The following is a 17,250-nucleotide window of genomic DNA, read 5'->3' on the forward strand; positions in this document are numbered from 1 at the left end:
CGCGTAATCTCTCCACGGTATTAGCTCTCCTATCGGTTCTCGTACTTACGATATTAACGTAATATCGCGAGAGTAAGCCTAGGGAAAGAAGGAGCACCGTTTCCGTTGCACACGCACCTATGCACGCCTTTCCATATTACTGTTTTATTAACGGTGCTCGGGGGGATATTAGATGGAGCTCGATTTTGCGGCCACTCGTCGCCCGGTGATCGAAATCACTCTTCCACGCGCATTCCTTCGGACGTGCTGGTAATTCGGTTCGCGGAACACCCGGCTCGACGTAAAACCGTAGACTTTGAATTGCGTTGAAGAGGCTGGCTTAATGGCGTTATCGATCAACGCGGGGTTAAAAATGTTTGGATCCGAGAGAGCGAGGGCTTAGACGCGTTTTAAGTCGACGAGTCGATTTCCAACGCAACAACGAAAGAATAGAAAAAAAATAATTATGAAATTAATTATTCCCCCGGAATTCGACTAACGCGTCGATGGAATCGTCGAATGGGTCGCGGGAAACCGCGCCAAAAATTTTCGCGCTGCAGGTGTTCCAGTTGGATACGCTCGACGAGAGCAGCGTGTGCTCAAGGTGAAGAACCGCGACGGACAGCATCTCGTCGAGAAGAGTCGTACGGACCGCATCGCCCACGGCGTCGTTGCTGGCACACGGAAGCGTTCAGCTTCTGAACCATTGCCCGCTTCTACCATTCCACTCGTATGACTATTCAGATTTTCTCCGTTGCAAACGATCCACTTCCATTTGCTCCTGTAGTTCGGACACCGATCGACATCCGCTTCGCCGATCGCACGGCTCGGGCAACGCGACTGTCTGGCCGTCTTTCACTGCACAATGAAGTCCTTCAAGGATCGTCCGGGTGGCGATTGTTTCTTGCGTGATAAAAAGATCAATGAAGTCCTTCGGTCCCTTCGCGTATCCCTCCGAGTTGCCCGATGATCTAAGAATCTTCTTCGAACGAGGATCGAGCCTAGTATTCCTAGTTTCTTGCTATCTGCAGCAAGTAGAAGTGGCTCTGTTCTTGCGCGGTGCGTAATGATCCGACGATGTTTCGGGTTTCTTTCGTTTCTCGACGACTCGTCTCCACCGGTGATTTGTACGTTCTCCGGGTTTACAAATGATCGACGGGTGTGAGCATCTCGCCGCGGACGTGAAAGTGGATCTCCATCGACGCTTTTTATCGAGCGTCGCGAAAGAACGAAACACGCGTGTTCTCGGTTTAGAAATCAGCGGATATTTCGCTCTCCTATCGTAATTATTAACTCGGAAACAATTTCACAAGCGTTAACTGAGAGAATTTTCTTAAAAACGGAAACAAAATCTTTCGATTTACTAGAAAGAAATGGAACGTGGATACTTCGAGTCGCCGAAGCCGCGTCAACGATCCCGATCGGCGATTAACCACGCTCGTCAGCTAGGAAACCGATTCGATCCTTTCGAACGCGACAACGAAGCCTCTCCTGCTTCGAATCGATTCGTCTTGGCGACGGGAATAACAGGTTCGATGGATCGACTCGAACGACTAAAACTTAATACGCTCCTATCCGATTTGATTTGAGAAAAGGATGCTGAACAAGGACACGGGGCGACCCTGTTGGGCGCACGTCGCGACGCGTCGCTTGAAACACGAGGCTCTTGCTAAGGTAAGTTCATTAACCATCGCGACTGGCCCGATACTTACGCACGCAATCGGCTCGGGAACACCGCAAGAAACCGATCTGTCCCCGGTTGGGAACGAGCAAAAAACCCAGGCCAGAAACAGAACTGCCCTGGCAAAAGAAGAAGACGAAGCACGCGAACGAAGCTGCCACGAGAGAAAGACGAGAACCTTTGGCGAAACAAGAAGAGCGCACCGGGTTAACAGGCTGAAGAAGTGGAAGATAAGAAAAAGATTCGCTTTCTTTTTGTCTCTGATAAGTCCCTATCCTCGGATTCGAATCGATAACCCTAAAACTACCAACAGTTCTTGTCGCAGCGTGTATCCGTATCGTAGCGAGAATTTGCATAATTGAAGTGTCCCTGTTCGAGGTGAGGATATTCCCGTTAGAAGGAGAGCGGATCGGCGTGTCGCGAAAAAAAGGTGGAAAAGAGTAAAAGAGGAAAAGCAAATCGGCGTCTAACGTCCCAGCGCAGCGTTCCAACATCAACCAGTCTTACGTCTTCCGGCGGAGCCAGCCCTCTCCTCGGCTACCCTCGTCGCTCCTTTCTCTCAGCATTTTCCAAATCGAACATACGTCCTCGACGCCTGTTGATCCTTCGACAGGACGAGGCGTTTAACTTTACCTCTGCCCCCCTCCACGGTTCGCTCGGTACACGAGTCTTGCTCCTTTTCATCCCCCTCTCTGATCGCGCGCGCGTCGATCTTCCGTGCCCTCCTATTTGATCCTGCAGCAGGCAAATGCGCGGTAGCCATCGTTGGAGGGGGTATTCCAGCACACGTGTATCGGTTCATGGTGAAAATAGTGCAATAAGCGCGTAGTTATGCAGCTACGACGCCGTGTGGTTTGCTCACCACCACCACCACCACCAACCACCACCACCATATCCACCACCCTTCTTCTATCTGCTTTTCCTCTCTCCGGGTATATACCATCTTTCTCTGATACCTTTTCACTCGTATGATCGACCGTTCTCTCCTGCCATCCCCTTTTTCCATCGACCACCATCCCCTTTCCTCTGGATCCGTCGATCCGCTACCATCGGAGGCACACTTTTCTCTCGCTATCTCTCTCTTTCTCTTTTCTATGCGCGTATATGCATACATGGTTTAGAAACGTTTAAACGGGGATAGCTACTAATTACAACGGTTACACGCCTGCAGTTGGCGAAGAGAAAAAGATCTGGAAGGAGGAGAATCGCGATGGAGGGTGAGAGGAAAGGGAGCAGGAAAAATTCAGCCGGAGAATGGGCGGGCACGACACGACCGAGTAATCAGTCGCTGGATTATAGAGAACTTTCAATGTAGAGACACTGTTCTATGTGTGCGTTTAGTTCTTCCTCTTCTTCTTCTTCTTCTTCTTTTTCTTCTCCTGTCTTACCAGGACACGTTGAACATCCACTGTTGCCTTGCCTGACTGACTATCACTGCTCCGATATCAGCGGATATAGAAATCCTCGAGTTTGATGTTAAAAGATATTTTTTTAATGATTTTTGTCATCCAGTCAGGATCGAAATGAAAACGTAGAAAGTCTGTGCAGCTGATGTACCGAGTGTGACAGATAGTCGGGGAAATATTTATTCGCGGGCGAAGAATTCAGCATTGGATGGAAAGCGTGCCGCGAACGTGAAAGCACTCGCGTGGAGAGTCCGCGAGTGCATCCCATCGGGCGTGGATGTGATTCATCTTGCAACAGCAGCAGAGTACATACACGGAGCCCCGCGTATTATCTAGATAATGATGAGTTACGTTGCTCGAAATCTTCGGCGTAGGTCAGGCCTTCGGATAACGGCTTATTCCCGCGGCTAGTTCGAGCGCGAACAGCCATCGCCGGACGATCGTAGAAGTTCATTAAACTCGGCTAGGCGTGTCGGTCTCGAAAGGCTACGGTTAAGTGTGACAATGCGCTAGATTCGGCTCGATATACCGGTTAAATTTGCGCTATATATGCGCCATATCCTCGACGATAAATCATCCCTTTCCGTCTTCCTTTGCGTTCACTCTGCTCCCCATTTTCATTATTATAACATCCTTATCAACCCTTTAATTGCAATAACGATGCCGAAACGTAGTTAAAAGTAAAGAAAAATTCCAACTCGGAATAATATTTTTAATAACATTCTAATTTATGGAACGAAGGAACCTTCTCCATGATTGGTGTTTAATAATGTAATTAAAGATACATAAAAAAGTATCGAATCGATGACACATAATTCTCTGAACACTTTTATAGAAATTAAATGGCGAGGAGGAGGGATGGTGGCGGTGCGGCTTAAAAGGCACCGAGAACGCAATTAATCCCATGGCCAGTCGGTCGTAATTTCGCCAGAGATTCCGCGGTATCGAGGATAGTCGCGGATTTATTACAGCACCGTGCTGAGCTTAATATCAGCGTTCGATTAAAAATCATTTTTCTAAGATGCACGCCGACGGCAGCCGAACGATGTCCAATTTACTTCGAAACTACTTCGTCTTGATCATAATTCAAGGATAATTACTTAATAACATATCGGACGATGCAAAATGTTCGCTGTACGATCGTTCGCGTCTCTATCGATCGTACAATTTCGATCGACTTTTCTCTATGGATGCTTTCATGTTCCCCAGTTTTCCATCTTGACCATTCAATTTCTTCTACTTATCGATTACAATGCACTTTTGCGTTCAGGGGTCTCTAAGGCTGGCGATTAATTATTTAGCCAGATACGGTTACTCGTCGTCGGATAACGCTATTTCAATTTCCGAGACCTAGTGGAGCGGTTCAGCGATTTCACATAGAAAAGGAGAAGCGCGTGTGCGTGAGGTATACACCTTTACCATTACACTCTCTTTGAACGTCCATGCGTCCGGTGTGTTCGCATCAGGAACGCGTATATGCATCAGGATGACCGATCGTCGGCTTCTTTCTTTTCGAACGCTCTCTTAACCGGCTTACCTTAGCCCGAGCGGATCGACACACCCGCCCGAACCCATTACTAGAACGCCTAGACTCGTTCCACACGCATCGAGCGTAGATGATCGAATGGCCAGGGATCCACCACAGTCGACCCAACGTTCAGCGACGGATAATCGAGCCATACAAACTAACAATTTTATCGCAAGATATCCAAGCTGTTAATCGAACAACTTTTCCAGCATGTTTGATAAGTCACTTCGAATCAAGAAGGTCAGTGCCGCGCGATGGCATTTGAATTATTCCTCGTTGATTTATTAACTCGCCGAGCTGGTAATTATACACCGACGAAATTGATGCCGGAAATGGGTAATTAATTTAGTTGAATTCGTTAAGTTTCATCGGACTTAAAGTAGGAGAGAATTATTTGCAATTGGAAAATAGAGAGAAGCGACGGTGAATAAGCTTCTTCTGGCTGTCCTTAACACTGGACGCGGAGAGTTTGACGCGTGCACGGGTTGCGTCGCCGACGACCGACGAGAGTTCGTCGAACTGGAATAGAATTCCATTCGGACCGTTTCTAGGGGTGAATTCTGACCAGCCGACGCCTCGCTAAAATAAGATCGTGCGCAGAGGACGGATTTAGAGTCGCGACACGATTGCCGTAGGTTCAGATCCGCGAATCATTTTCTCTAGTCTTCTTTTTCTCTTTTTCGTCTGAAGATATTCTTCGTGGCAAGCAAGAAAGAGGATATTTTTTCCTGATTTCTGATCGGTCAATCAACGTGCACTTATGTTCGGTAGACTATCAGAATCAGAGACGGATAAGAGCGAAGATGATGTTTGACTATGCCTGATCCGTCTCGTATGATGGAGCAGGGATTGGAATGTCGATTTAGAAGCGATGAACTTGACATTGCCGAGCTGTTCTCCACTTGTCTTCTCTTTCTATCGGTCTGTTTCTACTGGACGTATCGATGGATATCGAGAGTGTTATCTACCGATACAGGGATGATAAATGGTAGCCGATGGAAGCGCGATCATGATTGGAACTCGAGCGACCGGAGTACGCGTAAGAATTTTATCCAAATTTTCATCTAGTCATCGAGGATGATGGAAACTCGATGGAAGTCTCCCTCTGGACGGCTATTCTCCCGAGTACCTACTGCTACTGGACGATAATAATTTTCATCCAGAAACAGGTGTAACGGTTGGAGCTTGTAAATCTACCATCCACTTTCTCGAACATCCAAAGACACTTCTCCGAGCATCTCCTTCGAGACTTTGATGTAGACAGGCCGTTTTCCCGAGTAGTCTCGGAAATTCGTGCGACGACAACGTCGTAATGAGAGTCGGTAGCGTAGTGTCATTAGCCGAGATCTCGATGATTACAGTCGTTTCCCCTCTTCTGGTTCGGGAACTAAGAAGAGGGACGGGCAGCGTGTTCCCGTGGGCCTCTTGCACTGCCTGGTAGATGACGGATGGGGACAGTTGTTGCATCGCAGTCGTTGCCAAGAATATCTTCTCCGTTTCCACCCTCTTCTCACCCGCCTCCTATCTCACAGAACGTTCCTATCTTTTTTCTTCCGACTAGTTTCTCCTCTGTCACCTCTAGTCTTCGTCTCTCGCTTCATGGCCGCTTTCCTCCCTTAACCCTCCGCGTCAGAGCAGTTTTCGTATCGTGTAGTTCGGCGTATCCTCGATGCAGACTTCGTTAGCCTGTCCCCTCGCCCGTGCGCGTAATTATATGCTTGCACGCGTTCCTGCGCAAGACTTTCGACGTCTATCGAACAACCGCGTTCGATATCGCCGCAAATTGTACGTTCAGAGTGTTGTTTTGCTCGTCATTTGTAACGGATCGATGTAATTTAAGGCTCTGAGACTTAAGATTTCGTCTACGCCTAGCACCACGCTCCGTCCGGAAGGTCGGCGACGCACGGTACTTGGGCTGTAGGCTCTGTAAGTCAAGGCCCTTTGTCAACTTATTCCTAACACCATGCTTTCCTACAGATACCGAGTATCTTAGATCTTAAATCCTAGATTCGAGACAGCGTAGAACCAGATATAACGGTGTTGGTGATCCTCAAAGCATAGTTTCATCTACGAGGCCATGCAAATTGATAGTCTCGAGGAAAAATTCGCGACTTCATTGGTTCGGTCGCGAGTAAACTGTTATAACTGGAGGGCTTTCCGGTGGTAATGCGGGTAATTCATGCTTGCGAACGTGTTTCGAGGGAGATCCGCGTGGAATGAAGCGAGTTACAAGCTGGTAACCGTGGAGCTTGCGTTTAGAATATTAAACGAGACGCGAGTATCGAGTGTTAGCGGGACGATATTATCGAGACAGTTGGAAAGTAATTGGCAGTGTCGATGAATATTTCTTTTTTTAATCAAACATCCTAGGCGCCACTCGAAACAACACCGTAACAAGGATTTCGCGAGACAAGGGGGAAAAAGAGAGAGAAAGAGAGACCCGTTAATGTCTTGAAAACGAAGAGCAGAGCAGAACATTTCAGAGATACGCCACTTACGCTTAGCAGAGCAGAAATGTATTTCAGTTATCACTATGATTTATCGCCTTTGGATTTTTTTCGCTAACGAGCGTCAGCCACGTAATTAACTTTGTAGAACGGGAATGCACCGGCGCAACAACTATTGGCAGCTTCTTCTTCTTCTTCTTCTTCTTCTTCTTCTTCTACGTCTTCTTCTTCTTCTTCTTCTTCTTCTTCGTTTCACGGAACAACGTTGCTGGTTGGTTCGTGTTTACGCATTTCTCTCTCGTTGCCATGTCGAAGTTGTTGCTTCGAACGGCAGACCAGAAGCAGCAGGAACATCGTGTGCAAGCGGCGAAATTTACGCGAATGAGATTGACGCGTTGCAAAGGGAAAAAAAAGAAGAAAGCAAACCTCGAGACGTTGCGATGCGATGCGATGCGATGCAATGGCGCTTGCAGGAAACGAAATCTCGTTGCTCCTTTTTCGGCTACGTCAAATCGCCCGTACGTATATTATTACCGTACAAACTGGAGAAAATTAAGAGTGTTACGCGCTGCTTGTTATACAACTATAATATAGCGTAATCCGTTGTGCCGGTTGTTGAGGAATTTTATCCGACGCCTCTTTCTTATTCGGTCAGTCAAATCGTACGAAGAATCACGGATAACTGGTCGAATTATCAACCCATCACACGGTTAATTACTCTCTCTAACTGAGAATTTAATCATTTCCTAGAAAAACTCGGCACAATGAAAGCTTAGATGGGTCGTAACGCGTGCAGGTACCATAGTAAGTTATACAAAAGACCATAAAGAGTAGAATGATAAGGCAAAAAGGCATGTATCGAAGCGTAAACAGTTTCCGCGGCTCCAGGCCAGCCCTGTCCGCGTTTACGATTAGAAAGTTGAACCGCGTTATCTTCCAGCCGAAACATCCTGTCCCGAGTAATTACTGAAGTTGAGATTAATTCAAGAATGAGAATAACTCGATCGGCAGTCGATCTAAATTACCCTCGAACCTTGCGTTCTGTGTATGAAACCGTAAAAACGATGATCGAGGATAACTTCTGCGTATGATTGCTTATTCTTTTTCTTCCCTTACCTCTAGCTCCGTGTTTCGCTACGTGCTTCGTACACGTCGATCTGATCGATCGATTAGCAATAACGGAGTTAACGAGCGATCGGCGTGTCAATCGAGACGAGCCGTGGCCAATCGAACGATCGAGCCTGGAAGAAAACTGGATTAATCACTGGAGAGATCGATTATTCGCTAGGAAATCGACTAAACCCGTGTTTATCTCGAGAATAATTCGCATGGAAAAGTTTGATTTCGTAGCGATTAATCGAGGACGTGCATCCTGTGATTCGAGTTTCTTTGCTCCTCCTCATCGAAAATAATTGCTCGTATTGATTAAAATGAATGTTTATGAATGAATTGGCTTCTCCCAAGATTGAAGGCAAATGGTGGGATACTTCCCTTACGAGAAAATAAATACGATACTTTCCCTCGGTCATGGGAGTTTTAGATGAAACTATAAAAACCCTTGCAATTGAAATGGCGAACACGTGTAAAAGATGAATCGTTACGGGTTCCTGCACCGTTTCGCGAACGATCGAAGGGCGGGAAAGCCTGTTTCGAAAAGGCTGTCACTTCGTTTACGCGATCGAGAGTTGGAAACCGGTTCGAAGCATCGTCCTGGCTTCGTTTCTGGACTCGCAGAGATCGAACGAACCAGCAACAGCATCTCTACGCCGCGCCGCGGCGTAACGGAAGCCGCAATAGCCGCATGGATTCTTGTTTTCACGTTGCTTCTCCATTTTTTCCTCTCTCTTCGTCTCCATCTCCTCTTCTTCGTTCCTCCTTTCTCCTCTAACTGTCCCTTTTTTTTATCGCATAGCTTATGCTTTCCTCTTTTCCTTTGCTCTCATTTTTTACCCTCTCTCTCTCTCTCTCTTTTATTATTATTTTTCCTCGTGTTGCTTCTCTTTGCGCGCAAGCTCGTGCATATACGCATCGGCGGGCGTAGCTCTGCTGCCCGTTGCCTGATAAAATCCCACAAAAATCGAGAAGCCGTTAGCTCTCCGGCTAGCTATGGTAACCGAGAGGTGGAACCGGTGCTGAATATAGATTCAGGGAGCAGCCTTTACACGGAGTGCGTTCGACGGGAGTCGTTGTTAATGCTAAATGAATTTTAATCCTCGATTTTTTGGACGTTCGATGGAACGGCCTTTTCCACCTCTACCCTTCCCAGACACCGTGGAACCGACCGATCCGCCACTAATTAAAATATTGGCTAACGAAAAATCCTGTACCGTTGTACGAGCCAAGTTTTTCGCCTGGATCACTGCGCTCTTTCCTTTTCATTTCCTGATTTCAAATTGCATTCGTACGCTGTTTAGATTTTGAAATCAATAATAAAAGAAAAAAGAAGAATACCAATAAATCTGATTAAACATTCGTTTCACCCCAAGCTGTTACAAGAGTTTCGTGAAAAATGTGAAAGTACGATGATCGATAGGAGATAAGTGGCGTTCGCGTGGCCTGTTACGCGTCTAGGAAAGAACCCAGCGGGGTAATGATAATAATAACAACGATAGAAGATTTGTAATTACCAAAGTTACGCAAGTTCCTCGAAGGTGCTCGCGACGTAACTAGCACGGTCGATCATTAAGGAAGAAAATGTCTGGCAATCATGCGTGCCGGCCCGTTTCCACGCAAAATAATCCCGGCAAAGTAGCTCTCTATCGACGACACGCAGAGCTTTCTACGTAATTACCGTCATCGATTTCGGCGCGTTATCAAGAGGAAAACACGTAAACGCATTGATCCTCTCGGTGGACTGCAGCAAACTGCGCCACTCGACCGTGGAAAATGAACAACAACGCGACGAATTCGAACAGATATCTACAAGTTTCATCCAAAAATACTGTTTGCACGAAATGAACGCAGAAAAAGGCGTTTGAATTTCAAATTTTTCCCGCGTCGCCCGGTTTCGCGGCAGCGGATGCGCGCGCCGGATAGCGCGCAACCGAGACGCGTGTCGGGGCCGATACGAAAGACGTAAGAAACTGGCGGCTGTAAAGCAGGCGAAAAAAGGCCGGTACAATCCCCGAACGAAAGGCAAAGTGTGCCAATGGCGAAGGCGGTTTCGAGGAGGCCGCGGCGGAGACTCGAAAGGAATTCGTTGAAACGGCATGGCGTGGCTTGGCGAGGCGAGGCAAGGCAAGGCAAGGCAAGCCAAGGCAAGACGAGCGTTGCTTCCCCCGACCGCGACGGCCGACTCGCGATAATTAAAGAAGTTTATTCATATGAGATGCACGCGAGTTAACGAGCAACATGGATGATGCTCTTCGCTAAGCAGCGCTCCAGATAATGATGCTGCGCATCGGTCTGCGCCGTTGCGCGGTTGCCAACGCTTCCGCTGCATCGCTGATGCTGCGCCGTTACACACGCACCGAGGATCAGCTGCATCTAGAGAACCGAATGCGTGTATGCACCTAGACGGGCCGAACCGACACACCCATAATCACGGCAATTATGCACACGAAGCCACCATAGCTACCTCTCTCCTTTTTTTCCTCCCTCTCTCTCTCTTTCTTTCTTTCTTTTACTACTCCCTTCACTTCGGCCCCGTTCAGTCTTCTTCTTCTTCTTCTTCTCCTTCTTCTTCTTCAATGTTGCCTTCCCCGGACGACCACTTGATCGTTTACTGCGATGCGATTTAATTATTGTACCATTGGATTACTTTTCTTTATAGCATAGCAGTGGAATGAAAGAAGAGGAACGTAATTTGTCACACGCCTTAAGATTTCATTTTGATCCTGGAAAGCGGTACCGTAAATTTCAACCCTAGCGGAACTGATTAGGTGTTGATTTGTTTGACTACGAAAATGATTAAGTGTTTGCATGATTTTACCCTACTCTGGGAACCCTAGTAGGCAAACTCCGCGAAGCGAAAATTTCGAGCGGCAAAAGTCGAGCGAATCCTGACGGCCATCGCTGTAATCGGTGCTAAAGCGCGCGCTAGTTGCGTTATGAATACATTTTGAAAAATAGACACAATGTAGGAATAATAAAAGAAGCGCGGTTATTCACGTAAGATGGCCAACACACGGTTCGATCTGATTGCAAAGTTAATGAGCGGGTTATTATGCAACCAGTAGTGGAACGGCGAAAAAAAAAGAGGAACGCATGAATATTGCAGGATATGCAATTGTAGAAGAAATATTAACGGTATGCTATTACGTGTTAATTATCAGAACACGTCAATCGTCTGGTTCGTCATAAATTTACAGCTTAAAACCGTGGGCTGTTTCGTTTCCGACCAACGCGTCCCGCGTTTTCCGCTTCCCTCGTTTGTTTGCCAATCCTGGATATTAATTGCCTTTGTTAAACATATTAACGCCATTAATTACCGGCACGGCACTTCGAGGTACCACCAACGACGTGTACGAAAACGAGAAAAAGAATAATAAAATAAAAAAAGAAAAGCCGAGGAATAAAGAAGAGACGGTGGATGAGAGGGAATGAAAAACAGAAGAGAGAAATCACGAGTATTTCGCAACGTTGGTCCGCACGCCGCGCCGCACGGGGCAAAATTTTCTGCCGCATTAAATATTACTTCGCGTTAGCACCCGCTCATAATTTTCCTTCGTTTCGTCGTACGGCCGTATCTTTCATCCTGCGCGCCGTATAACGAATCTCCTATGCTGCCCGTTCAGCCGCGAGTTTGCGGCTACGAGCAAGAGAGTTCCTCTCTTTTTCTTCCTTGCCCTTCTCTTCAGACGGCTACTCCTTTTCACTACCACTACACGCTCTAAATTCGGTTTCAACCGGCGTGCCGGCCAAAAGAGTTCCCCGGAGATTCGTTCGTGTAGTCAAAAAACTCGCGAAAGAGCCGTACGAGCGGAGGTTAAGATACACGTGGGGCCAGACCGGACACAGACACGCGAACACCAAACGACTAACCTAACCCGTGGTTAGGCTCGCTTTTAAGCCCCCTGTACTTTCAATTTTAGCCATCGGTTCGCCGAGTGACCCAAAAACTGCCGAAAATTCACTGGCCCATCCAGCGAACCAGACGAACCAGACGAACAATGCTTCTGGCTGTTTTCGTATTCGAACCAGTTGCGAATCGTCGAGTATTTTTCCGCAGAACGTGTTTATTACGATTACCCCAACGAAACTGGGTTACGTCCTTCGATTACTCGAGGCTCTTGGGGCCAGCATCGAAAAACGAGCAACGCTTACGAGCGCGTTGTCGAAGAATGAATCCCAGCCATACAGGCTGGTCGCGATTTCAAAGAGAATAATCGTAACGCGTGGGAGAACGATTTAATTAGTTTGATTCATCGCTAGTCGCCGGATCGTCCCGCGAAAAACACGTTCCCTCGCCAAGGACGGTTTTAATTTAGTGGCCGTGTTTCACGAACGGGACGCGATCGTTTCTGCGCGATACATAATCTCGTGCAACATTGTAACGCCGTGATTAATAAGCGAGACATCGGGGAGACATTGCGGATATTACAGGGAATCACGATAATTACGACGGTGTATCAAATCCGCCATTATTTGTACGCGTAATAACATCTCGGGTATCATTATCCTTCATCGTCGCGTTATCATTGTCCCGGTAATCGTCGATGATAAACTTCTTCTATCTTAATCTTGCACACTTCAACGCGAGTACTTACTTTCTTAAAGTGACTTTGAAAAATGATTACTTGTATTATAAGTGCATTCGCTTACCGACGAAGATCTTCGATATCCGGTACGCCAGTTCTGAAAAGATAAATCAAAATTATATGTTAGTATAATTTGAAATGGCAAATTTAAATATCGGATTAGAAAATTATTATCCTTGATGTTACAGGGAGGCGTACTAGAAACGCGTCGTAAGACAAATTTAGCGAAAGCATGGGAAGAAAGAGGCGAGGAGAAAAGAAAAATCAGCGAGCCAAATTCGGCCAATGTACATTTCGCGCGAAATAACTTGCTCACCGTCCGATTCATCCCACTCTTTCTCTAGCAACCCTCACCATCGTTGGCTCGCAACCCTGACGTCCCTTACCCCCTCCGACGGTATTCGCCAGCATCGCCACCACCACTATCACCACCACCGCCATCCTCCGCGTCTACTCTACCCCACTTTCCTGCCTGCTCCAATGTATTCCTGGCGTTTCGCACTGCAAGGTCAACAAACTTCTCCCCGATAAAAAATAAATGAAACCCAGGACTGTTTGAAATTGTAACAGTGGCAACCGGGGGGAGATTGCTCCCGATACTTTAAAGAGGCACGATTCCTTCCGTCGCGTCATTCTTTCCTTACAACCACGACAACTTGTCATCTTTCTTTTCTAAGAGTCTTTCACCCTATCCCCAATCTTTTCCTCCTTTCTTCAGGATACGTGTTTGTAAATTAGCCGTTCAACGTTAGAATCCCTATGGATTAAGCTTTAAGTTTCAATAAACGAAGGAAGAAACACGTGCATAAGAAATGCAAGTGCATCTTTCTTTCTCCCGTCTGATTTCCTCGGAAAGGGTATCGTGCTCGTTTTCAGTAGATCAGGCGGATCGCGGGCAGACGAGGCGAGAGACAAACTTTCCTCGTCGCTGCGCGTAGACGAGATCGGAAACGCAATGAATGTTTATACGATCGGCCGGGACTACGAGCCATTGCCCCTTCGTTTATCTCGCGGTAAACGCGACTGCTTAATTACCAATAATCGAACGCGTCGATTGCTGGGAGAAATCCGTTCCACGAGCGAGGCAAGAAAACCGGAGTTTTCAGTGGTAAATAGCCTGTCTGAGGTGAAAAATAAATCGACTGGCTCATTAGCGAGAAACGGCGCGCTTTGGAAAAGTACCATCGGTGACACGGACACGGATGATTCGACGAGGATTATTGATTTTGGAGATAACTGTATCTTGATCCAAATATTAATAATAATTCCATTACCACAAACGCCAACTACTTTGCTCCATTGATGGTTCTACTATAACGTCGAGCCAAAGTACACAGATAATCGTTTCGAATTTCCGCTGCTTACGAGCCGCATCCACGAAACATTCTATTCTTATTTCGCGCTCCAGCTTACCGATCACTGTAATTTCGCGGTACAAGGTAGAATTTACGGTGACCCTGTATAAGGAGCATACATATTCCAGAGCGGTTCAACGAAACGCCGCGATGGGATACTTCTACGCGGGAAAAAACATAATTAATCCATGGTTTCCTCGAATCGAGGAATCGAAACGGATGATAGAAGAAGCGAGCAGAAGCAGTTGGATAACCGGGTAATCTCACGATTACACGTTCTTTTAATACCCACGGTTGCGATGCTGATGGACGCGTCAACCGTGCGACGCCGGATGTCGTAAAATTATGGATGCCTTTCAAATCGAGACATTCTGGGCTGCTTCTTCGCAACACTGTTGGAAATTATAACTCGTCACGCGAACCGCTAAGCGAGACGTGCTCGTTCTAGAGCGGATTTAACGGGGCACCATAGGACCGGCTAGAACAAAAAGTGAATGGTAATACACGACCAAGGATGCTATAATGGAACCAAAGACCAATAAGACCGTTCTCGTGGTCCACTTTTTGCAGCGTACGCGTTCTCCATTCGTTTCCGACCGGCTCTCTTCGTTTCTCCTAAAGACGATCGTTGCGGAACGTTTGCAAATGAAACCCCTATCGAACCAGGAGCCATTTTCTACAAATATTTCAGGATGAATATTTTCATTTCGAATAGGCTCGTTTGAAAAACGATGAAGGGTAGTAGAAAATGGGGGAAAATCGGTAGGAACGGGTAAGTAGATCGTAGAGAGAAAGAAAAATCGGCGTATCCCGGTGATTAGCCGGCGCTAGGCGTTAACGTTGCTCGGAGCAGGTTTGACGAGGGCCGCGCGGCGTGTAAGCGAGACGACGAGTGGACCAGCGCAGCGAGTCGACCGCGAGCATCGTCGTCGAAACGAAGAAAGAGAGAAGCGAGCGGAGCCGGCAAACAAGAAGCGAGCCGCAATGCATTCGCTCTACTCGCTAGATATAAATACGCGACAGAGGGCAAGGAACCAACCACGCCTGCACCGACAGCTACTGCCTAACGACACGGACACGCACACGCGGTCGCTCATTGTGATAAAGCTGAAGAAGGAGCAGAGAAGAGAGGAGGCGGATGAAGAAGGACACGAGGAAAGAGGAGGAGGAAAAAAAAAAGAGAGAAAGAAAGATCGTGAGAGGAGGGAGGAGGGAGGAGAGAAAGAGAGAGAAAGGAGAGAAAGGGGAAAAAGCGAGAGAATGAGAAGGAAAGAAAGAGATAGGTGTAGGCTGATGCTCCGAGGCTGCGTTCGTTCATGCGCCCATCCGCGCGCTCGAAGTTGGGACGAATGTGGCCGGTCGAGTCTCTAGAAGACGCAGCCAAATATTGCATCCTCGGATAAATATAGGCGGCCCACGGCTGCAGAGCCGTTCTGCTGCTGCTGCTGCTGCTGCTGCTAACGCGCACTTTTCTTCCTCTGCTGGTCGCGTCTTTCGGGACGGCAGCGCAGCCATCTAGCCACCGACGGCATTCCTCCTGCGGGCTCTCTCTTTCCATGTGCCAGAGCGATCGTTAAATTCGTTTCGTGGCCGAGAACTTCGGCCGGTACGTTGCTCCGCTGCTTTCCATTCTTCTTCGTCCTCTTCTTCTTCTTCTTCTTCTCTTCGCTTTCTACGAGCTTTTCCCTTTCTTCCCTGGTGTCTTTCGTTGCGATTTAAAAACGTCAGACACTTTGAGAACGATCAGAACGCGCGTGGACCTAGCCTTTGCGTTTAGCTCGTCGTTTTAACAACGGTGATAGTCCTGCAAGTGCAGAGGGAAAACTCGATTCCTACGCTTCGGACGTCCCTGGGTAAAAGCTCGTTCGAATAGCGTTGTTATCGTACACCGCCGTTACAGCGGCCGATAACTCACAATCGGCTCGGCACAACGGTGCATTGTCAAGCTTGCCCGCGAGCATCACAATAATGGTTTATTCCGCGATGTTTGCCCGAATGCCGCGCCGACGAAAAAACATCCGGGATGCGGCAAGAATCTTTCTCAAACGAAACTGGGATCAGTAACGTGCTCGATGAGATCAGTTTGGGAAACTGGGCTGCGAAACAACGACAAGAGGATAACGCGGCTTTGTGCGAGCGAAAGCGTCAGCAACCGCTTTGTTTTCCCTGCACCAGCAGCAGCAGCAGCAGCAGCAGCAGCATCAGGCATAACCTTCGAACGACGAAGCGCGAACGTGTCGCGTTGGGTGCACGTGGCTACACGAGCAGCCTCCAGCACAGTCAGTGAAATCATCGTGCGCGGACATTGGGTGGCGGGAAACGTGCGTGTTACGGGTGCACGGAGGGAGGCCCTAATCAAGCTAGCGCGTGAACCTAACCTAACGTAGCCGTTAGGGGCGGTTGTGTCGCCCCCGTGACGGCGAGGCGGTGAGGCGGCGGCCAGAGACGGCCGACAGAGAGAAGAGACGGTTATCGCGGAAGTTCGGCAATTATAGGTGCCGAGTCGCGTTTTTTTTTCGACGACTGATATTGATTTGGGAGAGGCAGTTCGTATTCGTGGCACGAGCATACCTTGTGACTCGCAGAGGCGGCCGGCAGCGCGATGCATCACGGCGCACCGCGCAACCAGGGGTACTACATCGGCCAGGGAGCGAGGGACGAAGAAGGGAGGAGAACCGCGGAGGGAAGAGGGAAAAAGACTGGAGGATCTCCCACCGAGGACACTCTTCTCCGCCGAAACACCCCCACCAAACGACTGGTTGCCCCCACCCGACGCGCTATCAAACCCCCTTCTACGTTCGTGCAACGGACATAACTGTCTCTCTCCGACTCATTTCGATCCTCTCGGTCCGTCTCGCTTTCTCTGGCTCACGGCGCCTCCTCTCCTCCGTGGCCCACTCTCCTCTGACGCGGTCACCGCCGCCGACGCCACCACCACCGCCGTCGCCACCACCCTCCGTTCCATCCGCCAGGGGCGAGCTTCGAGTTTTGCCGCCCTTGGATTCTCGCGCCGATTTCTCGGCCGATCGTCCTCGATCGGTACCAAACAGAGATACCATTTTCCATAAATGTTCTCCTCCAAAAATATAATTATCCTAGCTTTCAAACTTTTCCTTGGTCGAGACGCGATACAAATCGGCGATAGGGGTCTTTTT

At 48.1% G+C, this 17,250-nt stretch overlaps 1 protein-coding gene across 1 annotated transcript in view; it reads right to left on the reverse strand.

The window, feature by feature from the left end:
- The window catches only part of LOC114874617, a 101,466-nt gene that overhangs the window by 37,183 nt on the left and 47,033 nt on the right, over positions 1 to 17,250 (reverse strand). The window contains exon 9 of the mRNA XM_046286272.1: positions 12,805 to 12,837. The gene's annotated coding sequence lies outside the window, so the exon portion shown is untranslated. The remainder of the gene's footprint in view (positions 1 to 12,804; positions 12,838 to 17,250) is intronic.

Source organism: Osmia bicornis, chromosome 6 (genome assembly GCF_907164935.1).
Source record: "Osmia bicornis bicornis chromosome 6, iOsmBic2.1, whole genome shotgun sequence".
NCBI lineage: Eukaryota > Metazoa > Arthropoda > Insecta > Hymenoptera > Megachilidae > Osmia > Osmia bicornis.